Here is a 21,520-nt window from a genome sequence, read left to right on the forward strand (position 1 = left end):
AACCCCACAAAAAAAAAAAAAAAAAAAGGTGTCTACCCTCCTATTACGGAAGAAGGTGGTCTCAAGATGTTCCCAGTTTCAAAGCAAAACCAAACCAACTGCAACCTTGTGAAAAATTTGTCCTGCAAACATGCATCTTCTGCAACTGAATCAAAGTCAGTTTCAGAAAGTAATGATATTTAGTGCTTCAGCTCCCCAAATCTACATCATCTTCTTGCTAGGCTGAAATAACAGATTCAAAATATTACTTACCCCAGTGCTATCTCCAACCCAGGACAAGGACACTGAGCCACTGAGATCATCAAAGACATGCTATACGGGAAACAAAAGTGAAATACATTTAGAAATGACTGCACTCCTTCAATCCTGAACTTCTGTAAATAATTCAGAAGTTTATTACAGTACAGAGCAATTACGTTCATAATCATAAGGGAATATGGATTCCTAGAACAAAATTTGGGAGAGACAGGATCTAACTACTTAACCGGAACCACAAATAACTTGGAAATTTAAATTCTCTCTCACACAAAATAAGCCAAACAGATGAGTTTTCTTCACTATACCAGATGGGGAGATGGAATAATCTAATTGCTTTCTCCAAGAGAACTAAATATAAGTATATAAAGTATTTTTAGGATGCTTTAAAATAAGAGATCATAGCCCTGACACTGATAGGCATAACTGTACCCAGTCAGCATAACTTAAATTTTTCTAGGCAGCCTTCACAGTATAGCTGAATAGTTAGCAGCTGGATTCCTTTTGCTTCCAGGCTCAGTCAAAATGACAAGGGGCAGAAGCAAGAAGCAAGTGCCATTGTTTTAACTTTTTATTTAATAATAATAGTAATGGTAGTAGTGGTAGTAAGAATAATGATAATAGTAATAATAAAATAACAATACTAGAGTTGTGGTGGGAGTAGGGAGACAAAAAAGGGAGAGCTGATGTCTTATAGCCAAAATATAGTATGTTAAATATATTTATAATAATCATTGTAGGTGTTTTTAGGTTTTGTTTTTCAAATACTTCCTTTTTCTATTTACAAAATAATATATATATTCATTGTAGAAAATACAATTATAAGGAAGTATAAAAAGAAAATATGTCATTCATAATCCTGCTACACAGAGGCATTCAAGGTTAACAAAATGTGTACAATCTTATAGTCTCTGTATTTTTTTAAATAAAAAAATAAAAATTTCAAAGAGGCAATACCTGCTCTTGGTAAAAATTTCTAACCATATAGAAATTGTATACTATACACTGTGTGTATAGCTAAAAGTGAAGATTCTTCCCCTTTCCAGGCCACATGTCCACCACCCCAAGGCCCATTCCAAAGAGGGTTTAATAGTTTAGTATATATTTCTACTAAATGTTGATGATTATGGTTGTTATTAAGAAGGATTATATATTATTAAGATTTTTTAATCTTAAACATGCCTTGCCTTTTCAAATATGAGAAGTTCCTTACAAGCAGAGGATGTCACTTTATACTTCTTGGTACGTCCTGTGCCTACCACAGCGATACTTTGCACACTCAGTAAGCATTTGTTGAAAATGATTACATATCCTTCCCAAACCACAAACTCAATCTCAAAATAGAACATGTCTATAAATGGTAGGATGCCAGCTCCTTCGCCACTCAAGCCACTAATTCCTAACAGAGAAGTCTGAAGAAACAGAACTCAAAACACGAACTATTTTGCTTATCTTCTAATTTTCTCGTGTTTCTCCTGCATAGGCCTTCTGAGTTCACCTACGCTATTTCCCCTCTGGACTGTATGAACCTTTGAGGTCAAAATCTCTTGTACAATCTCTATAAGTGCCTTACAGTTACTGCCTTAAACAGGGCTTGCTCAGCAAATGATGGTTAATTCTCAAATGTTCAACAAGCAGAGCTTCTCACAGCCTCTGCAGAACAGAAAGGCTATTTATACATGTAGCCCACCAAGCATCTGAAAAAGTCGGGCTGCTAGAGACACCTGGAACCAGAAGCTTAAAAACTGACATAGCAGTGTGCCTTATAAGATTTCACATAGAGCAAAACCGCATGTTCTCTTGAACAAGGATACAGCATCTGAAATTACATCAGGGAGCTCCTTGAGGAGGAGCAGGAATATCCAGAACTACCACAAGCACCAGACAGACCACATGGGCTGGCAGTCATCTAAACACAGGTTATCCTTCCAAGGCAGGCTCTGGTCACAATGACTGACTAGAATAAAAAAAAAAAAATTCCATCAACTGTGGCACTGGAGTTCATGGCTGTCTTGATCAGGCCATAAAATAGTCTTGAGCCAGTCAGGAACTGCAACTTGTTCTTTTCAGGCAATGTTCTACACACCTGACCCAGTCGGTGCAGACTGGCATTACCCATATTTTCTTATTGTTCAGATCACAGAACAAGGAGGATTACTGGATATCACTAGCACCTTCAGCTTCACCTAAACAGCTAAAATGATAATTTCATTCATCATCCAAAGAGTTCCTTTGGAAACGTAGGCCAGATTTATTAACTATAATTGTGGTTTACTACTACCCCTAACCTTCCCACCCACCCCTTCCTAATAGCCAATTAACATTTGCTTTTGAAAATGTACAAACTCATTGAAAAACTAATCCACCTATAGCAAATGTAACTAATTTTTAATATTTCAGTCTCTAACATTCTATTGCTGATGAAAGTGAGAAAAGTGAAATCAGAGCTAACAGCAGAACAAAGCTCAAGTGGAAAGAAAAGGTCATATGGAAAGGAGATAAATCCAGGAGAATTAGGGGACCAAGAATACAGATTCAATCCTACCCCTTCAAGGGGAGAAGGAATAGGGATGTCCAGGACAGGGTGAACGACCTGGTCACGGTTAAGGAGACAGAATTCACAAGTGTCAGCACAAGGCCATCAATTCTAATTCCTAATCATTTATTATATTTAACACAAGGTACATATCACTCTACACTGTGGTGGCATCTTTCAAAATGTGCATTACTTTTTTTTTTTAATGTCCCATCTCTTTGAACCTAAAAATATGTATTACTTTTAATTATAGCAACAAGAACCTTGTCTGTCCCCTCTTACTGGATCTGAAGCCCCATTTGGTACAGGGATGAAGCCTATACATTTTAGAAACTAATACAGAGCACAGCACATGGGAGGCACTCAATATATAACGAATCCATTTTCTTTAAGAAGTACCTGTGAAAAGGAGGATGATGAAGTGAAAAGCTAAGGCCAGACCCACTTAATTTCCCCATGACAGAAATGAGTATGAAACGTAAAAGTTCTATTCCCAGAGGGCTTCTGCTTCTGGCCAAGACAGAGTGACAAGGATCAGACCTACCCTCCCACCTGAAACAACTGAAAACATACAGAATATATAAAACAGCAATTTTCAAGACACTAGACAACAAGCAATGAGAAAAATAATCTCTGAAAGGAAACAGAGGGCCCTACAACTGCCCCAGCTTATTGCCTGGAGAGAATTTCCAGGCCATGGTGCAGGGAAGGGGAACCCAGTCAGAGCCCAGAGGTCTCTCTAAATTGAGGAGATAAAACTAATAGTCTGGGGAGGCCAAAAAGGTTAGAATTCACAGGGTAGAAGACTAGCAGGGAGAGAGTTGCACAGAAAAAGAACTCTGGAGATCTGAAGAGGAGGTTCCCCAACCACTCTGCCAAGCCTTCATCTAAGTATTGATCACCACGTGCATATGAGGAAACTACTTGAGGCCAGGAAAAGAATCACCTGAAAGGATTGGAGAGACCATTGTTTGGACCTCCCACAGGACCAGGAATAACTCGTGTTCCCAACAACCACAACAGAAACCTCATATTTCAAGGGAATTGGGTAGAGTATTCAAGAAAGTTGTCCTCAGTAGTGAAGAAAAATTAACCCTACACTTAATGCTTTTCTGGTTCTGACTAAAAAAGCTTAAAGCAAAACCAAAAAGGATCAAACTGTTTCCAAGTAACCTAACTGTATCCAGGAATAAAGTTCAAGAATATTTACAAGAATACAAAAATATCTAGTACCCAACAAGATAAAATTCACATTCAATCAAAAATCACCAGGCATGCAAAGAAGAAAACAGGATCCATAATAAACAGAAAAATCAAACAAACTGACCTAGAAATGAAACAGATAATAGAATTAGTAGACAAGACAGTTGTAACGACACTCTGTATGTTCAAGAAGTTAGAGACTAGATTGTGCATGTTAAGTATAGACATAAAAGATATAAAAAAGAACCTAAATCGGACTTGTAGAAATGAGGATTACAGTGTCTAGGATGAAAAATACACTGGATAGGATGAACAGGAAGTTAGACATTGCGGAAAAGAACAGCACCAGAAAAGAACTTGAAGATACACCAATAGAAACTATCCAGAGTGAAACAGAGAGAAAAAAATTAACAGAGCATCACTGAGTTGTAGAACAACTTCAAGCAACCCAATACATATGCTTTTGGAGTTTCTGGAGGAGGTTGGAGGGGGTGGGGACAGGAAAAACAACTGAATAAATAATATCCAGAAATTTCCCAAATTTCATGAAAAGTATAAATGCAGAGATCGAAGAGGCTCATAAACCTCAAGCCCAAGAAAAATGATGAAAACTACACAAAGGCATGTCACATTCAAATAGTCTAAAACCAGTAGTAGAGAAAAGTCGTAAAAGAATCCAGAAAAGTCTTAAAAGAAAAAAATGATTTTACATACAAAGTAACAAAGAAGGATAGTAGACTTTTCCTCAGAAACAATGCAAACCAGAATACGGTGGAGCAACATGTTTAAAGTGCTGGGGGAAACTGCCAAGCTAGAATTTTATATTCAGTGAAGCTATCTTTCAAAAATGCAGATTTCAAAAAAGAAGAGTTCTGTTCTTCTGCACTTGTCCGTTACTCCTCAGCATTATACGGTGGGTATTTCTTTTTGACAGCCACAGAGAGGGACTATGCCAGTCCAAAAGATCTGAAAGACAGCTGAAGTCCATCGTTCCATGTAAAACCAACCATTTGGGTCCCTAATTACCACAGCTCAAAGTGATCTCCTCTTCTTGTGTTTTGTTCTCACAGCACTTATGGACATACTTTTAACTATAACTACGAGTATTTACGTATTTGTCTACCTCTCAAATCATGCTATGAATTCTTTTTTTTTTTCCTTTTGTCTTTTTTACTGACCGGTAACGGGATCGCAACCCTCGGTGTCGCGCCTGTACCGGGGACTGGCAACAGGATCGCAACCCTCGGTGCTGCGCCCGCACCGCGCTCAGCCAGTGAGTGGGAACCGGTCCCCACATGGGATCCGAACCCTCGGTGGGAGCGCCGCTGCACTCCCAAGCGGCGCACTCTCCAGTGTGCCACTGGGCTGGCCCATGCTATGAATTCTTAAAGGTAGACATTATGATTTGGCATTACACATTAGGACTAGCACAAGGTTTTATACATATTAAGTGCTCAACAAACATCTCCATAAATGTCTATTCACACTCCTGCCACCAACATCATTGTTCTGTATGTAATCTTCCTCCTACCATAGTTACCACCATTTCAGTAAATAATGGCTGAATAAGGTTTATTCCTATGCTCTTACAGCCAGCCAAAACACTGTTAAACACTAGTAGGTATTCTTGGGTGTTCACACATATAAATGATGACCTTACTCCTCTCCCTCCCACACTAGTTACCATCAAATCCATATAGTTAAAAATGGATAAAGATGCCCTAAGCACATCAAAGCATTTAGAGACATTGGCCAGGGGTAGACTATATAGAAAAGAATTCAAATATTTGAGTAAGAAGAAATAAAGGTCTGAAGACTAACACTTAAGCACAACATATAGAGGTGGGAATGGATAAAGCAATGGCAAGATGGCTGTAGAAGGTAGTTGTGCAGGTAGAAAAAACAGAAAAATGTATGCAAGTATTTTGAAAACTTTCAAAAGGTAACAAAAATAAAATCTATCAATATCACCAGCTGGTAAAGTGCTGAGTATACAATAGATGTTATTAAGTACTTGTTCAAATAAGAATTTCACAATCAGAATAAACAAAGCTAAAGTTGAGATAGAAGTAAAATAAAAATAGAGAAAAGGGAATACATTTGAGAAGACGCTTTAGAAACAGTACTTCTGTGAAAGACCAAAGAAAGCTTAGACGCAGCCACAGGATCACTTACTCAGACAGGACCAGTTTCCAATGGTATACAGACTGAACATAATCAACCAATAAGTTACGGTTCAATTGTTCTAATCAAGGCAAAGTAAGAAGAATAAAAGAAATATGAGCAGAGGATAAATCTTTGTGGCTACAAAGAACTAAAGGCAGAATAACCCTTTTAGGAAGGGAAAACCCCAAACCTCTGACACAATATTACCAATGAATATTCTACAATATTAAAATACTAAACCATATAAAAAGGACAGGGGAGTAGAGGAGCCCAGCAACAGAAGGTAGAGTGAATGTCTATTTCAAGCACTGTTATAAAAAAAAGTAATATGTATTAGCTGTACACATGACAATTGAAATGGAGAGTGTGGGGAGAGTTGAAGCACATTTTATTTATGATAAACAATAGCTGTGTTGCTTTAATGTAGTATGCCTAAGAGGTAGACTATTTAGCACAGAGAGAACATAATCTGGTCACTACATATTTCTAAGCAGTCAGCCAAGTGTATGACCTAGAAAGAGGTCAAAATTAAGAGAAACTATGTAAATATGCTGTTTCTCTGATTAACAGTCCAAACGCCAGATTCCAGAAGGGCCACAGAGCAAATATAGTAATTCAGGTTACCTAATCATATCTTATGGTAGGAAGCTCAGAAACCAAGAAGTTTAAGACTAGCTGGATAAAATGTCAGCTTGATTCTATCAAGAACAGATGACCAAGAAACTATTGTCTTCTAGAGAGATTTATTAATCCCATGGCACAGTTACTGGCACAAGAACAGACAAGACACATCAACATAACAAAACAGAGTCCAGAAATGGACGAGATTTCTTTTAGCATATGATAAAGCTAGCACTTCAAGTTAGTGGTTAAAGATCACTGGAAAAACTGGCTATTTGGAAAAAATAAAAAGCTGAATTCCTAACTCCCTTCTTCACCCTTCTCTCAAATAAATTCCATATAGGGTAAAGATTTAAATGTAAAAAGTTAAATTATACAAATACTAGAACTATGAATGAATTTTTTTATAACCTTAGAACGACAGGACCTTTACAAAAAAAGATATAAAAATTAGAACCCATAATATAATTTACTTTGACTATGTAAAATATTTTAAACAGCAAAACCCCAGAGAGAGTTGGGGGGAAAAAACAAAAAAACCCCCCCAAAACTGGGAACAATTATTTGCAACATAACAAAGGGTTAATATAGGAATGGTTTTCAAATCAATAAGAAAAAGGCAAAGACTTCGAATAGGTCTTGGAAAATAGGCAAAGTACATGAATGAGCAATTCATAAAAGGACAAAGAAATGGCCAACAGACATATGAAAAGCTATTCAATCTCACAAGTAATCAAAGAAAAATAACGTGATGGCATTTCCACCTTTCTCACTGGTGAAGATTAAAAAGCTGGACAAAAGGTATCCAGTGAGAGCTACCTGGTGATGCAAATCAGAATTGAGAATATCCATACCATATGATTCAACAATCTCACTCTTATAAACTCATCATAAGGGGTAATTATACACCCTTACAAAAGATGTCACATACCTGTATGCTTATTGCAGCTAACAACTATTGAGCATTCCTACATGTCACCACTGTGCTTGGCATCTTACATTATCAGTTAACCCATTTAACAACCCCATGAGATATTATTATATCTGTATATCATAGATGAAAAATTGAAGATGTGTTAAATAAGTTATGTTATGCCATAAAACAATATACCAGGTACTATTTTAAAAGTTTCAGGTATTTATTGACCCTGAAAGATATTCATAACATTGGTTAGAGCGTGATGTGACAGACACCAAGGTTGAGGGTTCAGATCCCATATTGGTGAGCTGCCAGCAAAAAAAAGAAAAAAGAAAGATATTTATAACATATTGAATAAAAATCAGGTTACAGAATAGCATGTAATATTGTATGTGTATATTTATGGTTAAATATATCTGGAAGAATACCCTTCAAAATATTAACAGCAACAGTTTCTAAGAGATAGATTTATGGGGATGCATTCTTCTTTATAGTTTTTCTGGAGTGCATGAATTACTCCTACCCCACCTCCAATTAGCATGAATTATTTTTTAAAATAAAACTATATATAAGTAAGCTATTTTTAGTAAAAAAACATATGAGCAAAGTATATATGAAAGGGTGGTATAAAAAGTATACGTAGACCATGTCAGTTTACTCTTATTTATACTGTACTGGCTAATAGATGTACCAGAAGGTTACAGGGATAGGTCAGAGAGCCCCCACTACACTGAGCCACAGTAACAGGTGTTCTTGATTTAAGGTAGACTTCCTAATGCCACATCCTAATGTCATTACTCACTGAAACACTAAACTAACTTTTCAGAGTCACATTCAGAAGCTTTAGTCCATCACCTGATGAACAGTGATTTCTAGTGTCCCAAATGGCAGGAGTTCTGGGCAGCAGGGAGTCACCGGCTGGCATTTATAGTCACCATCTGAATATCGTATAGGTTTTCAGGTACTCATGTTAGAACATAGGAGACAGCTTGTACTACCTTCTCTGAAATACATCCACCTTGAGAACTGATGATACAAGACTCACCCACCCACTTATTGCCTAACAACTTAAAACAGGAGGCCCGCACGCTTTAGGATCCACGAATTAACACAATGTCCATTTCTGTGGTCATGGGATAATCCCTAGTTCTCTCCAAAAATGAAGAAAGGCCACAAAACATAACATTCTTCACAGAAATAGCTTCGTCTTCACATCTAACTAAACTAGAAACCTAATTAAATTACTGCTGCTATAAGTTTGGAGAACTTAAAGTTGGTCCCAAGAGTCACTGTAGCTTGGGAAGAAAACTCAGTCATGAGAAACTTCTGCCTATCTTTAGTTGCACACCTGATCGAAAGTAAAATACAGAAAGAACTAACACTGGCACAATTGAGTGCGGGTCAGTTTTCCCATGGTACACCCCAGTTTAAAAGCCCACTTGTAGATGGCCTGACCATCTTGCCATCAAGCAAAGAAGGGAGTGAATTTGATGATGTCATCCTTCACGTGTGTCTCTTCTTTCAACAAATATGTCTGCGTGCCTATCATGTGCTGGACACTACTTTGGGTTCTGGGGAAACAGCAGTGATAATACATGCTCTGAGCTCACAGAACTTATACTCTATAAACAAGCTTTTCACATGCAGAAGTCTAAAAATGAAGGTTAAACATGCTAGACATTTAATCTACACAAGACAGACTGTCATGGTGAAATAAGGGTGTTAAAGGTGGTAAGGTGGCTTAAAACCCTTGCATTATTACTCACTAGTCTAGTAACTAATTGGTTGGGAAAGTAGGCACCAATCACTTTCTTTCTTGGGAATCCATTTCCTCAGGAGTAAAACTGAATCATATTTCTTCATTCACATGAATAATAAGAATCAAATGGAATAGCATACAAAGACAAGAAATGGGTGATCCCATAACAACTGGGAATCTAGGATTAGGCTTCCAAACCTCAACTTGGGAACACAGGAACAGGGCACAGTAGTGTGTAAGAAAGGTCTGGAACACAACCTGGGTGATGCTTTTACAGGCAGGAAGAGAATTTTAACAGAATACAGTTCTGTTAAATAAGGCACTGCCAGGACCATAAAATATGAGCCAAAAATAAGATCACAAATGCTCCAGTTCTCATAGAGACTATTCTCAGAAACGGAAAAGCTAAACATAAAATAATGTACAAGTTTTCAAATCTATTCAATTATTCAGTGTTTTCTGAGAGGCAGGATGATAAACAGGACAGCACTGAGCTAATAATCAGTCGATCTGAATTTTATTTCCAGCACTGCCAAAAGCTATGTGAAATCAGGCAGCACAACTGAACATCACCACCAAGGTGAGGGGGTGAGAACGACAAACTTTCTAGTCCCTCTAAGCTTTAACATTCTCATATGACTCAGCAGTAATTTAACCACTCAAGTTTGCTTTTCCACTGCTATATATCTATTTAAAAAAAACCAAGTCAGCTCCCTGCTCCAGTGATAAAAGGAGAGAACAACCTTCACTATCAAGACACCTCAGCAACCCAGATACTCACTGAAAGGAAGCAAGGAAGACCTTGAGGCCACTATTCATTCATTAAAAATCTATGCATCTGGGGCTGGCCAGTTAGCTCAGTTGGTTAGAGTTCAGTGTTATAACAATAAGGTCAAGGGTTTGGATCCTGTACCAGCCAGTCACCAAAAATAAAAATAATAATAATAATAAAAACAAACAAACAAACAAAATCTGTGCATCTAGGGCTGGCCAGGTAGGTCAGTTGGTTAGAGTGTGGTGCTGATAACACCAAGATCAAGGGTTTGGATCCCTGAACCGGCCAGCCACCAAAAAAAAAAAAAAAAAAAAAAATCTGTGCACCTGCCCTCTAAAAGAAACTTGCAGACCATAACTCTAATTCAATTACTAAATTTGTTACGACTGCCTAATATTAGAAATCTGCTTTCTTAGCTTACAGGTGAAGCAAATCAAATTTGAGGGTGATATATCCAGAGACAGCAGCAAGAAGGAATAGGATATTGCAAGGGGAATATCATTTCTGCAGGAAAAAAAAGTAAACTTAAGCAGACAATGGCAATAAGCTTGTAAATTTGGGCCATTCAAAACTGGAGAAAATAGCCTCACATATCTCAATAGCCTTTGTGGTCAGGACATATCATACCACATTAAAATAATGTGAGTCATGATATAGCATAATTTAATCTCTTCTTAGTGATCTAGGGACATACGGTTGACTAAGAAGGCACAAAAATATTTTAGAAAGATTTCCATTAAAAAACAAGCAAACAAAAAAAAATATCCTTTGGCACTTAAAGGCATAAGTTGGCTTTTGAAAAATTCACTTCCATGGAACAATTCATTTCTAACCATGCCGAATAAATAAACTACATTTCAAAACTTTTAGCATTTATTTTTACATCGTAGTCCCATTTGAAAGAAAAGAAAGTGATGAAGAGATATGTTCTAGTTGCCAGCTGACTGAGCCGACAAATATAAAGGCTGACTGCCCACCCACTGGGTGTGGGGACTAACCTTCTTATTCCCTCTGCTATGACCACATTGGTCTTCTTCCAGATCTTTGAGTACATCAAGCTCTTTCGAGACCCAGTCCTTATGAACATGCTGTTCTCTCTGCCTGGGATACTACTCCCGGCAAAATTCTATTCATCTCCAAGTATCAGTTTAAATAATTTTTCAGTGAGGAGTCTTTCCTAATAGCCCAAACCAAAAAGACCTCTATTATTCACCCGTGCCTACTTTTTTTCTTCTTGGTACTTATTATATTTATAATTATATATTGTTTAGTGGCCATTTTCTCTATTGGTCCATAATGCTTCATAAAAGCAGAGGTCTTGTTTGTTGTGTTCCACACCAGTTCTCAGGGCTCAGTACAGTGCCTAACACGTGTCGTGCTCAACAAACAATTGTTGAATTAAAGAATAACAATAATAGCATTTAACCTTTACTGAGTGCTTATACTGGTATTATATATATTATATTACTATAAGGCATCACTGCTACTTATTAAATAAAGCAGGCTCAGAGAGGTTAAGTGATTTGCTCAAAGTCACACAGCTGGTAAGTGGCAGATAAAGGTTTGAAAGCCATGTCAGTCTGACTCCAGACTACATATTTGATGACTACTCTTTCTCCAGCACTGCGTGAGGTTAATGTGACGACAAACTCACAGTACAAGCTGGGCCCTACATTTAAGGAGTTTATAATCTGGGGAATAAAAATATAAATGAAACTGAATATAAGAAAGAAGTGCTTATTATACAGCATAGTTATATGTTATAGGAAAGAACATGAAAAACCAACCAGGGCTGGAAGGGCATTCAGACAGGAGGAATGCTGTGAAAACAAAGATGCGAAAGCAAAAGAACACGGGGAGTTTAAGCGACTTTTGAGAAGGTCACTTTAACTGGGACAGATGGTTAACACAGACCAGGAAGTGTTGAAATAGTAGGTTAAAGAAATATACACATAATAAAAAATAATTCCATCAGCATTCTAATCTGTTACCCTTTCAAGCAAAGTTCCTGAGAAGTACCTATCACATCTCATTAATATTTCTTAAAACTTCACAGAGGTCAGTAGAGTGCAAAGCTAACAGTGGATGCTCAATTGATAAAGGGGTTGAAATATGCAAGGTGCTATTTCAGAGCTATCAACCAAAAACCAGTCACTAACTCTAACAAACTAAAGCTTAATGAAGGAGAGAAAAATAGTTATGAAATTATGAGCAGTCTTATTTCTTATAATTATATTATTATATTTACAATAATAAGTTATTTAAAACTACTTATGTACACTTGAAACTATCATAACTAGATGGCCAGGTATCAGATTATTATTTTCTCCTCCATCTCCCATAGCTTCAATAAAGACCGTTTGGATAGATGATCTTTCCCTGACCCTACCCTGAGTCCAAGGATATCAGTAGTAGATATTTCTAATCCAGATTTGGCTCCTGTGAGTACCCATAGTAATTATCTAGGAATATCACAACTATAAAAAAAATTTTTAAGCACATACACAAATATTTACGTATCTAACTGATTTAATGCATCAGAAGCTTTGTGGAGATAATCATTATAAAAAACCCTCAATAAAAGATGAATACACACTAAATCTCACACTCTCTTAATCTTCACAATAACCCTCAGAGGTAGGTATTAACACTCCCATTTTATAGATGAAAAAACTAAGGTTCAGAGAGATTAATTTGTCCATGATCACCACTGAACTCTGAATCCAGCCAGGTCTGATACCTGAGATCATGTTTCCCCCAAACCACTGCCTCAAAGAACTCTCATATTAACAAGTCAAGAATTTGAGGTAATCACAGATGTTAAAAAAAGACCACCACCACATATGCTTCTTACATTTCTCCCAATCTTGACTCACTCTCATTCTTGTCATCCCCACCTAAGCCTGTCATCCAGCCCTGCCAAGTGATAAAACCAAATGTTTTTATGCCTCATCTGTCTTCTTTTATGACCATGTTCCTTGGGAGTTGTTGGTTTAAGGGCTGTATTTATCAGGATCATTTGGCTGACAATTGGGTCCTGTGAAGGCTGTGACAAATCGACAGGCTTATTAAGAAATTATACAAATCACACTCACATGGTACTTGAAGTTTTCAAAACACTTTCACTTATATTTTCTTTTCAAAGCTTCATGATAATGTTACATTTTACGTGATGAGGAACTGAGGCTTAGAAAGGCTAACTGAGCTCTGTTGAGGGTACTCTGACTTCAAGGAGCAGAGTAGAATTCACAACTACATGACTTACAACTGGGGTCTTTAACTTTCCCTTATTCCTAAAGCAAATGAATTGATTTTTTTTTTTCCTTTTTGTCTTTTTTACTGACCGGTAACGGGATCGCAACCCTCGGTGTCGCGCCCGCACCGGGGACCGGCAACGGGATCGCAACTCTCGGTGTCGCGCCCGCACCACGCCCAGCCAGTGAGCAGGAACCGGTCTCCACATGGGATCCGAACCCTCGGCGGGAGCGCCGCCACACTCCCAAGCAGTGCACTCTCCAGTGCGCCACCGGGCCGGCCCCCAAATGCATTGATTTAAAACATCACTAGGAAACACTTCCAAATGTAATCAGTAAATGTAAATTAGTAAAAGTAAGGGCTCTGATCAGTTAATAAGCCCAATAATCTATTATTCAAACTGTTAAGCACATTATCAACAAGTGCTCAAGCTTATCCTTGTTCACAAATGTTCAGAAAAGAGAAATCTGCTCATGGGCATCACTGTCTTCAGGCCTTCACATTCTCCTTCCGTGAGGTCCAGAAGTCTGAGAGTGTTCCTTGGAATCTTAGCTCTTCAGGTCTACAGGATGATCTGCCCTGCCCTCTATTCTGCTCTCCTGTTGGACATACACTTCTCAGACCACAGCAATAACTAGCCTCTGAAAGAATAACTCTTCTTGGCTTCCCATTTCCACTTCTGGTTTCTCCAGCTCTAGCTCTTGTCTAGCACTACCTGTTAAAACACTTTCACCAGTAAGTGCTGATGCCAAACTCTCCACCCACACTTCCCCTGTCTTTCTTTTACTTCCCTATATCTTTTCCTAGAAACCTTAGTCATTCTCTCAACAATTACTTCTCTTAAAATAAAGTTTCCATTGACCATCCCCTGAGCATGTCTTGGATTTTCCTGCCTCCATGCCTTTATAGACTCCCTAGAAATTAACTCCACCTTGATTCTCTCCCCATTCATGAGGCCTTCCCAGACCACTGCACTGCAGTGGTCATTCCTTCTTACAAACTCTCAGCAAGCCGACTCTGAGCACCTAAATCCTTAAGATGGCACCAATGCTTAGTGCTTTGTTGACGCACAGGCCTGGACTCTACTCCGCATACAGTAAGTAGCTCGGTAAGTGCTTAAATAAATAACATCCACATAATACTTTACATTTAACAAGATACTTTGATAAAACTTCTCATTTGACCCTCCAAACAATTCTAAGAATGGTTTCTCTAGTTTAAAAAACAACAATAAAGGTCAGAGAAGTTAACTGTCCATGATCACACAGCTTTGAAGCAGCAGAGCCAGGACTCAAATCTGGGTATGAAATATCTCTTTTGAATTTTGTATACAACATGTCAATGCTTTGAATCCCTTACGACAAACAGCAAGTACAAGATAAACATTTGATTTGTACTACCTTGTCTGAGAAGTATTAAAGTTAACGAAAATTTTCCTTCCCAGTTTAATTTCTCTTGGACCTTTTGGGCAATCTTACTGTTTAACCAGACTTACAAACTGGCTCAAGTACAATATTAGAACTTAGTTTTATTAGAACATATAGGAAGAACAAAACATAACAAAGCAAACATAACAGAGATAGTATTCATAAGGCCTGGAAGGAAAAAATGTACATTTTCTTCTGATGGAAATAAATCAAGCCAATTAATCACATGTAAGTTTCTACATGTGAGCGTAATTTATGGTAAACTGACTATCTATTTTCAAAGACACAGGCAGCCAGGATGAAAAAAAGCCCCAGTTTTGGTTGAGTACTGTAGGAAAGGGGGAAAAAATTTACTGCTACATATCTATTGAATTTGCTTCCAAATTTGCAAATTAGCATTAGATTTTTCAGCCAACAGAGAATGATAAAATACTTACAAAAAATAAAAGAGAAAAATGTCTTTCATAATTATATAAAGTAAATACTCCTGCTATCTTTAAGAACATTCATATTTCACTGAAGCAATCTCTGGAGGTGGAAACAAATCACCCCCAGATGTGAAATCCATGCTATGTTCAAGTTCAACTGGGAAGCCAAATAGCCACAACTTGCTTCTAAATTCGGAATCAACCTATAAACATTTATGATCATAACCTCTGGCCTCCTCTTCTTTCATATGAATCACAGAATTTTTTTTAGACATTTTAATGTTAGTCCAGAACTTCTCATGTTGTAGCTGAGGAATTATGGGCCAGAGACGGAAATGTAAAACAGAAAATAAACTAGATTCACAGAAAACTTTTTCAGTAGAACACCACAGGTCCTGAATAGAAGGATTTTGTTTTCACTGTGGTTTCCTGAGACTGGGGTTGGGGGTTGAGAAGGAAAATAGCCTCAAATTTTAAATAAACCCATTTGTCCAGCATTCACCTAACAATCTTTATAGGTATGAAGGGTCTGTCATGAAGATTCATTCAACCCAGTGATCTCAAAGCCACATATTACTAATCCAACTTTGACTGCACAACAAAAAATCTGCCTAGAACTGACTGAAATTGAGCAGCTTGTTCCTCAAGCCCCATTACTCCTAAAACCCATCTACATACAGATCAATGAGGCCACAAAGTGGGAAGAAAAAGTTTTTACCAAGTTTCTAAAAACAGGAGTAAAAGATGCAATAGAAACACTGGTGACAAAGGGAGAGAAAAGGAACTAAAAATTGTAGAAGTTTACAAATACAGTATCTATTTCATAATATTTTTAGAAACACTGCCACATAGCTCTTTCTAGAAAAGCTGTATTTTTAATTACATGTCAAATTTGATGGTTTTGTCTGCCTTAATATTAGCTCCTAATCATATAAAACATCTGAGCCTCCTTTCTTCAGCCTCAAAGCACAGTTTATTTTCTTTAAAGACAGAAATTGAGGGGTAGATATGAAGGGAGGGAGGAAAATAAACGTTACTCTCCTGTTCTGACCACTACGACTCAGTGTTAGGCACTGCCTGACATGTGATGATCACACAAAGGTAACAGGCCAACTAGGATAAAGCTGGGGAGCACAGCCTCTACAATCACCCACCAATAATACAAATTTTTCCATGAACTTTGTGATGTACCCTTGATAGGAAAAATGGTATTTTCTTGAGAATACAATGCCTGTTGACAAGAGCTGACTGGAAATTGGTAGAGTGCAGAAGGAACTGTTAATATAGCCTTTGTGAACCTGATGTGAGAGATCAGATCAAAATAGCCTAGGATGGAGAGCTTATTATTATCATTATTATTACAAAAAGAAAATAGTTATTAGAAGTTGACCAGAACATAAGGCTTCTTCCAATTATTTCCACAAGCAGATATGAAATTCAGATTTCCAATTAAAAATCACTATGCACAGAGCCAAATATTTTGAGTCAGCAGAGAACTTAATTGTTACACTGCATTCCCTTTGAGTTATTTGTCTATACCTGACTAGCTTTCTATCCTCACCCTAACTGACCCTTAGATGAAGACTAACCTTTCCCCAGATACGTTATACTTCATCAAGTCTGTTGACATGTATTGAAATCTGCAATGCATAAGTCAGTTTAATATTTCTCTAGGGGTTAAAGGTCTGCCTAGTACACTGCATGGGAGGGGATTCTTTATGAGGATTTTGCTCACACTGCTCAACCAAGACCAAGGAGATCCTACAGAATTCCTATTCCTTGACCCCAAAATGAATGGAAGAAACAGGACTCAAGAGAAGATTAAATAAGCTGGAGGGTGGGGATGGGTGCTGGGGAAGGTAGTATGAAGAGAGGCTAAGTATTGGAATAAATGAAGCAGTTAAAGGCACCGACCTTCAGATTTCCGGGTGTTATAAAGGTCTGGTGATCCACAACAACAGGCTGAGAGCAGCAGCTCCCTGAAGACTCCAGCAGGCACATTCAGTCCCGTCAGCCTGGCCTCAACCCTGCCAGTGCCAGCAAACACACACACACATTCTTCTTGAAGCTGACACCCCATACAACACGGCCTCTCTACAGGGTCTGTTTATTTAAGAAACCAGATGCTTTGAGGTTGGGGTAGAAGATGGGAAGACATCTGTAAAGTAGTTAGCGACGGGAGCAGAGGGAGGAGAGAAAATAAGCAACAGATCCTGGCTTTATTCATCATAAATTTTAAAAGTTTGAAGGAAATTGTCAAATGGTCTGTACACAGGAATGAAAAATAAGGAAATTATGTCAGCCACCACCATAACTCTGGCCAAGGCATTTCATCTGTTTCTTTAAGACAGAGTTTCATGCCTACCCTCAAAGGGGTGCTTACAGGAGAAATGTTTTGAAGCAACCCAACTTAGCAACCAACATTAATACAATCTTCTAGGCCTGCTCACTTTCTCTCATGTTGAAGTTATACACGTCATGAACACTCCAGCACTTGAAGGAAAGAATCGGTTAAAAGTGTGGCATAAAAACAGTTTTGGGTTAACGGCAAAAGGAAGATTATTTATTGAGTCATTTGGTAATTATGTGCCAGACACTGATCAAATGAGTTAATACATAATACATTTTTATACACACATACACTCATTTAACTCTTACAACTACTCCACAAATAAGGTACTCTTATTATTCCTATTTTACATATTAGAAACTGAAACACAGAGGACTTAAGTAACTTACCTCAGATCACACAGCTAATAAGTGACACAGCCAGGATTCGAATACAAACAGGCTGGTCTCAAAGCCTGTGCCATACTGCTATACTGCCTTACCATGATATGTCACACCCTCAGAACAAAATTAGCGGGCATAATTTTTGGTAAGGTGTAAGTAGTTATCTTTCTCCTTTGTTTTCTTGTCATTCTTTTTGTTTTCTGTTTTTAGTGACATCCATTATTTTTTATTTCCACTTTCTTTCCCATTAGTCTATCATAAATTATTTATAATACTATAACTAAAAAGGAAAACATTTATCTCTCCTGCCTCAAATCCCAAAATAGAGCACTTAATCATTACATCTATGAGAAAAATACATACTGTCCACAATAAACCCAATACATTTGAAATAGATTTAAAACCAATAGGTGGAAAAGAAAGGATATAAAAAGAAAATTCCTAGAGAGAAACAAGAGGTTTAGGCAAAGAGAATAACCTGCTGGATTTCATGAGTGAAGAAGCCTGAGTTTAGGTCACTAGGGCACAGGTCTCCTAAAACCATAATGTAAAAGCACTACTATGCTTTAGCTTCACTTTGCTTCCTTAAGAAGATTAGTTAAATGCTGATATATTCTCGTAAGCCATAGAAACAGGTCTTGGAGATTTGCTGAAACCTTCTGAGGCTTTTCATTCTCCAGTCTGAATTATCTTTTCCTTGTATCTTGGCACCCTCAGCACCTAGCACCGATGTGGGCATTTAAAAGGCATTCACATATATTAACTATATGAATTAATATGGCTTGAAACGAACAGTATCAAGTTATGAGAAATAAAAGGAGAACCAAGAACTTTCAATTTTCCTTGGGAACTGAATCCCATCACATTATATGAGGGTACTCCAAAAAGTCTGTGGAAAAATAGAATTGAAAGATAATATGTATTTTTCCATGAACTTTGTGATGTACCCTCGTATAGGAAAAACTATTCTAAATGGTACTTTCCTTCTCCAGCTGTACAAAATTATACAACGTCGCTGATAAAAAGTTATTTTGTCATGCTGGTACTTCTATTTCACACTGTTTGTAAAGGATCCAAAAATACTAGATCTTACGAAAGAGTTTAGGATGACTTATTATGACTTCTAAAAACATAGAATTAAAAAGCAAAAGACTACTATGTAATAATTCTTGGTTAAGGAAGTGAAGAGCTTTAAGGTACTGAAGTACCTTTAACAGCTATTTTATTCAACCACTTCTACAGTGAAGGACATGAACAAAGGCTCCACTTTTTTTTTTAACCAGATATTCAAATTACAAAAAGGATGGGATCTCTGAAGAAAAGACCATGGATGACTAACAAATTCAAAAATAACTATTTTAAGTAAGGTCGCTGAAAGAAGACTTAAAAAAAAAAAAAGAAAGCTAAAAAAAGTATTGGAAACAGTAGCTAAATAAAATGAAAGAAATAGAAGGAAATTTCTTTATATACATTTACATACATTTCTAGACATCAAAGAATGAGTAGTTTCAGATCTGCTCTTGAATAGATTTGGCCTAAGAACCCCTGAGCCAGTTTTCTTAACCTCTTGCTTTGGAATTTTACAAATGACATATAAATTCAAACTAACCAGGAAGACTCTAACTAAAGAAATAAACCCAGGAGTAGCAGCAGACCTAAAGATAGGTCAACCAGAAAGAGAAGAATCTGAAATACAGAGTAATAATGCTGTGTCCAGCTAGCTCAAGGAAGGAAATGGTCCTGGTACAAATTAAGCCTTTCTTTCTCAACCCCCAACTGTGAGAAGGAAGTCTACAGGATTATTTTTTTCTCATCAAATAGGAAGATTTCCCAGTACTCATTCTATTCATTCCACCCTATCTGTACCCAACTTGTCGCCCCCTTCTGCAGTAGCTTGGCTACCTCTATACAGTTGCTGTTTGGACTGCATAAGCACAGTTATCACTGAATACTTATGCCTTAACTTTGAGTGCCTTTTGTCCCCAGACCTTAGAATTATATCACTGGAAACAAGTATGGTCCAGAAAGATAGTGCAAGGGGAGACTGAGGCTCAGCCGATACTGGAATGTGGTTACACAAGAACAAGTGCAGGAACAGAGCATCAGCTGCCCATCTCTGCCCCATGAGCAACTCTCTTTGAAAGAAGAAAAGAGAGAAAATATACTGAACTGGAAACACATCATGCAAATATGGGTAGCAACAATTACATCATTAATTTTAGAAAAACATGAGGAAGATGCCCAAATTGTAGTGAAGCAAGGAGACAGGACTTTGCTAACAACTGGCTTTGTCGATCCAGTAGTGTGCAAGGGTTAAGCTGCTTGTCCCCACGGACAGAAGTGCCACAATTTTGAAAGTCTTTTGACCAGGAACCTGCTCAAAGCAGGATATGTGCAATGTGTTTCTTAACTATTGGAAATCCTGACACAACAGGATATAGACATCTGGTCAGTCCCCTGTGGTCTGTCCTGTCAATACCGCGACAGAAGGTCAAATGTTAAGGAGTAAGAGAGATCACTTAAACACTGTCATCTCATTTCTAAGCTTCATCCTTTAACGATTAGAGAACACACCGTGCCCTAACAAATGCTTTGGGTTTCAGAACTCCCGCCTCACCACCCTGGAGGTACTGACCCAGAGAGGACACACCTTTGCCTCTGCGCAGCCCAACTTTTGCAAAGCACTTAAGAAGTAATTATTCCTCCAGCTTCCTGGTGGCTAATAGCGTTGCTGGATCCTGATTACTTATACAGACGGAAAACTGACGCTCAAGAGATTTTGACAACTTATAAAAAAAAAAAAGAATGCTGTGGAAGTCTAAGATTTCCTCCCCTGTGACGAAACACAGCCCCGCGGGCCGAAGCGTCCCGGGGCCGCCCGGGCCCGACCCCCACCCCCCCACCGCAGTTGCGGGCCGCGGCCCATGGGGGAAGGGGGGAGCGGGCGCGGCGGGGCCGGGGTGTCCTTCCCAGCCGAGACGCCAGGCGCGCTAGGCAGGGGAAGAGGGGCCGGCTGCACGTGCGGGGCAGAGGGCCCCGAGGGGGTCGGGGGCGGCACCTCGCAGTGCGGGCGGCGCCCGGGCCGGTGCCCGCTCACCTGGTACGTGTTGTTGGTCAGCTTGGCGACGAAGTCACGGACCCCGCCGCAGTCCTCGTCCTCGCTAAGAGTGCTGCGGCGCCAACGGCCGCCGCGGGGGTACAGGCCCCCGGCCGCGGCCGCGCGCAGTCCCCAGCTCACTCCGACGGGGCCGGCCCAGCGCGATACGCGCAGCCGGGCCTCTCCGCTCCCATAGGCTGGCCGCCTGTCCTTCTTTCCAGGCCCACTCCTCATTGGCTCTCGTCGGCGCCGGCTTCGGGGGTCCTGGATTCAGATGCCAAGATGCGGGACTGATTGGTTGGAATGCGGCGGAGACCGCTGAGGTCATCCCCCCCCCCCCCCCCCC

General features: G+C 38.8%; 1 protein-coding gene across 1 annotated transcript in view; it reads right to left on the bottom strand.

Annotated features, from left to right (window-relative positions):
- The window catches only part of SORT1 (sortilin 1), a 59,196-nt gene extending 58,890 nt beyond the window's left edge, over positions 1–306 (bottom strand). The window contains exon 1 of the mRNA XM_008566477.1: positions 253–306. The gene's annotated coding sequence lies outside the window, so the exon portion shown is untranslated. The remainder of the gene's footprint in view (positions 1–252) is intronic.
- Between the last annotated feature and the right edge of the window lie 21,214 nt (positions 307–21,520).

The sequence above is a fragment of the Galeopterus variegatus genome, unplaced genomic scaffold, assembly GCF_000696425.1.
Source record: "Galeopterus variegatus unplaced genomic scaffold, G_variegatus-3.0.2 Scaffold16, whole genome shotgun sequence".
NCBI classification, from domain to species: domain Eukaryota; kingdom Metazoa; phylum Chordata; class Mammalia; order Dermoptera; family Cynocephalidae; genus Galeopterus; species Galeopterus variegatus.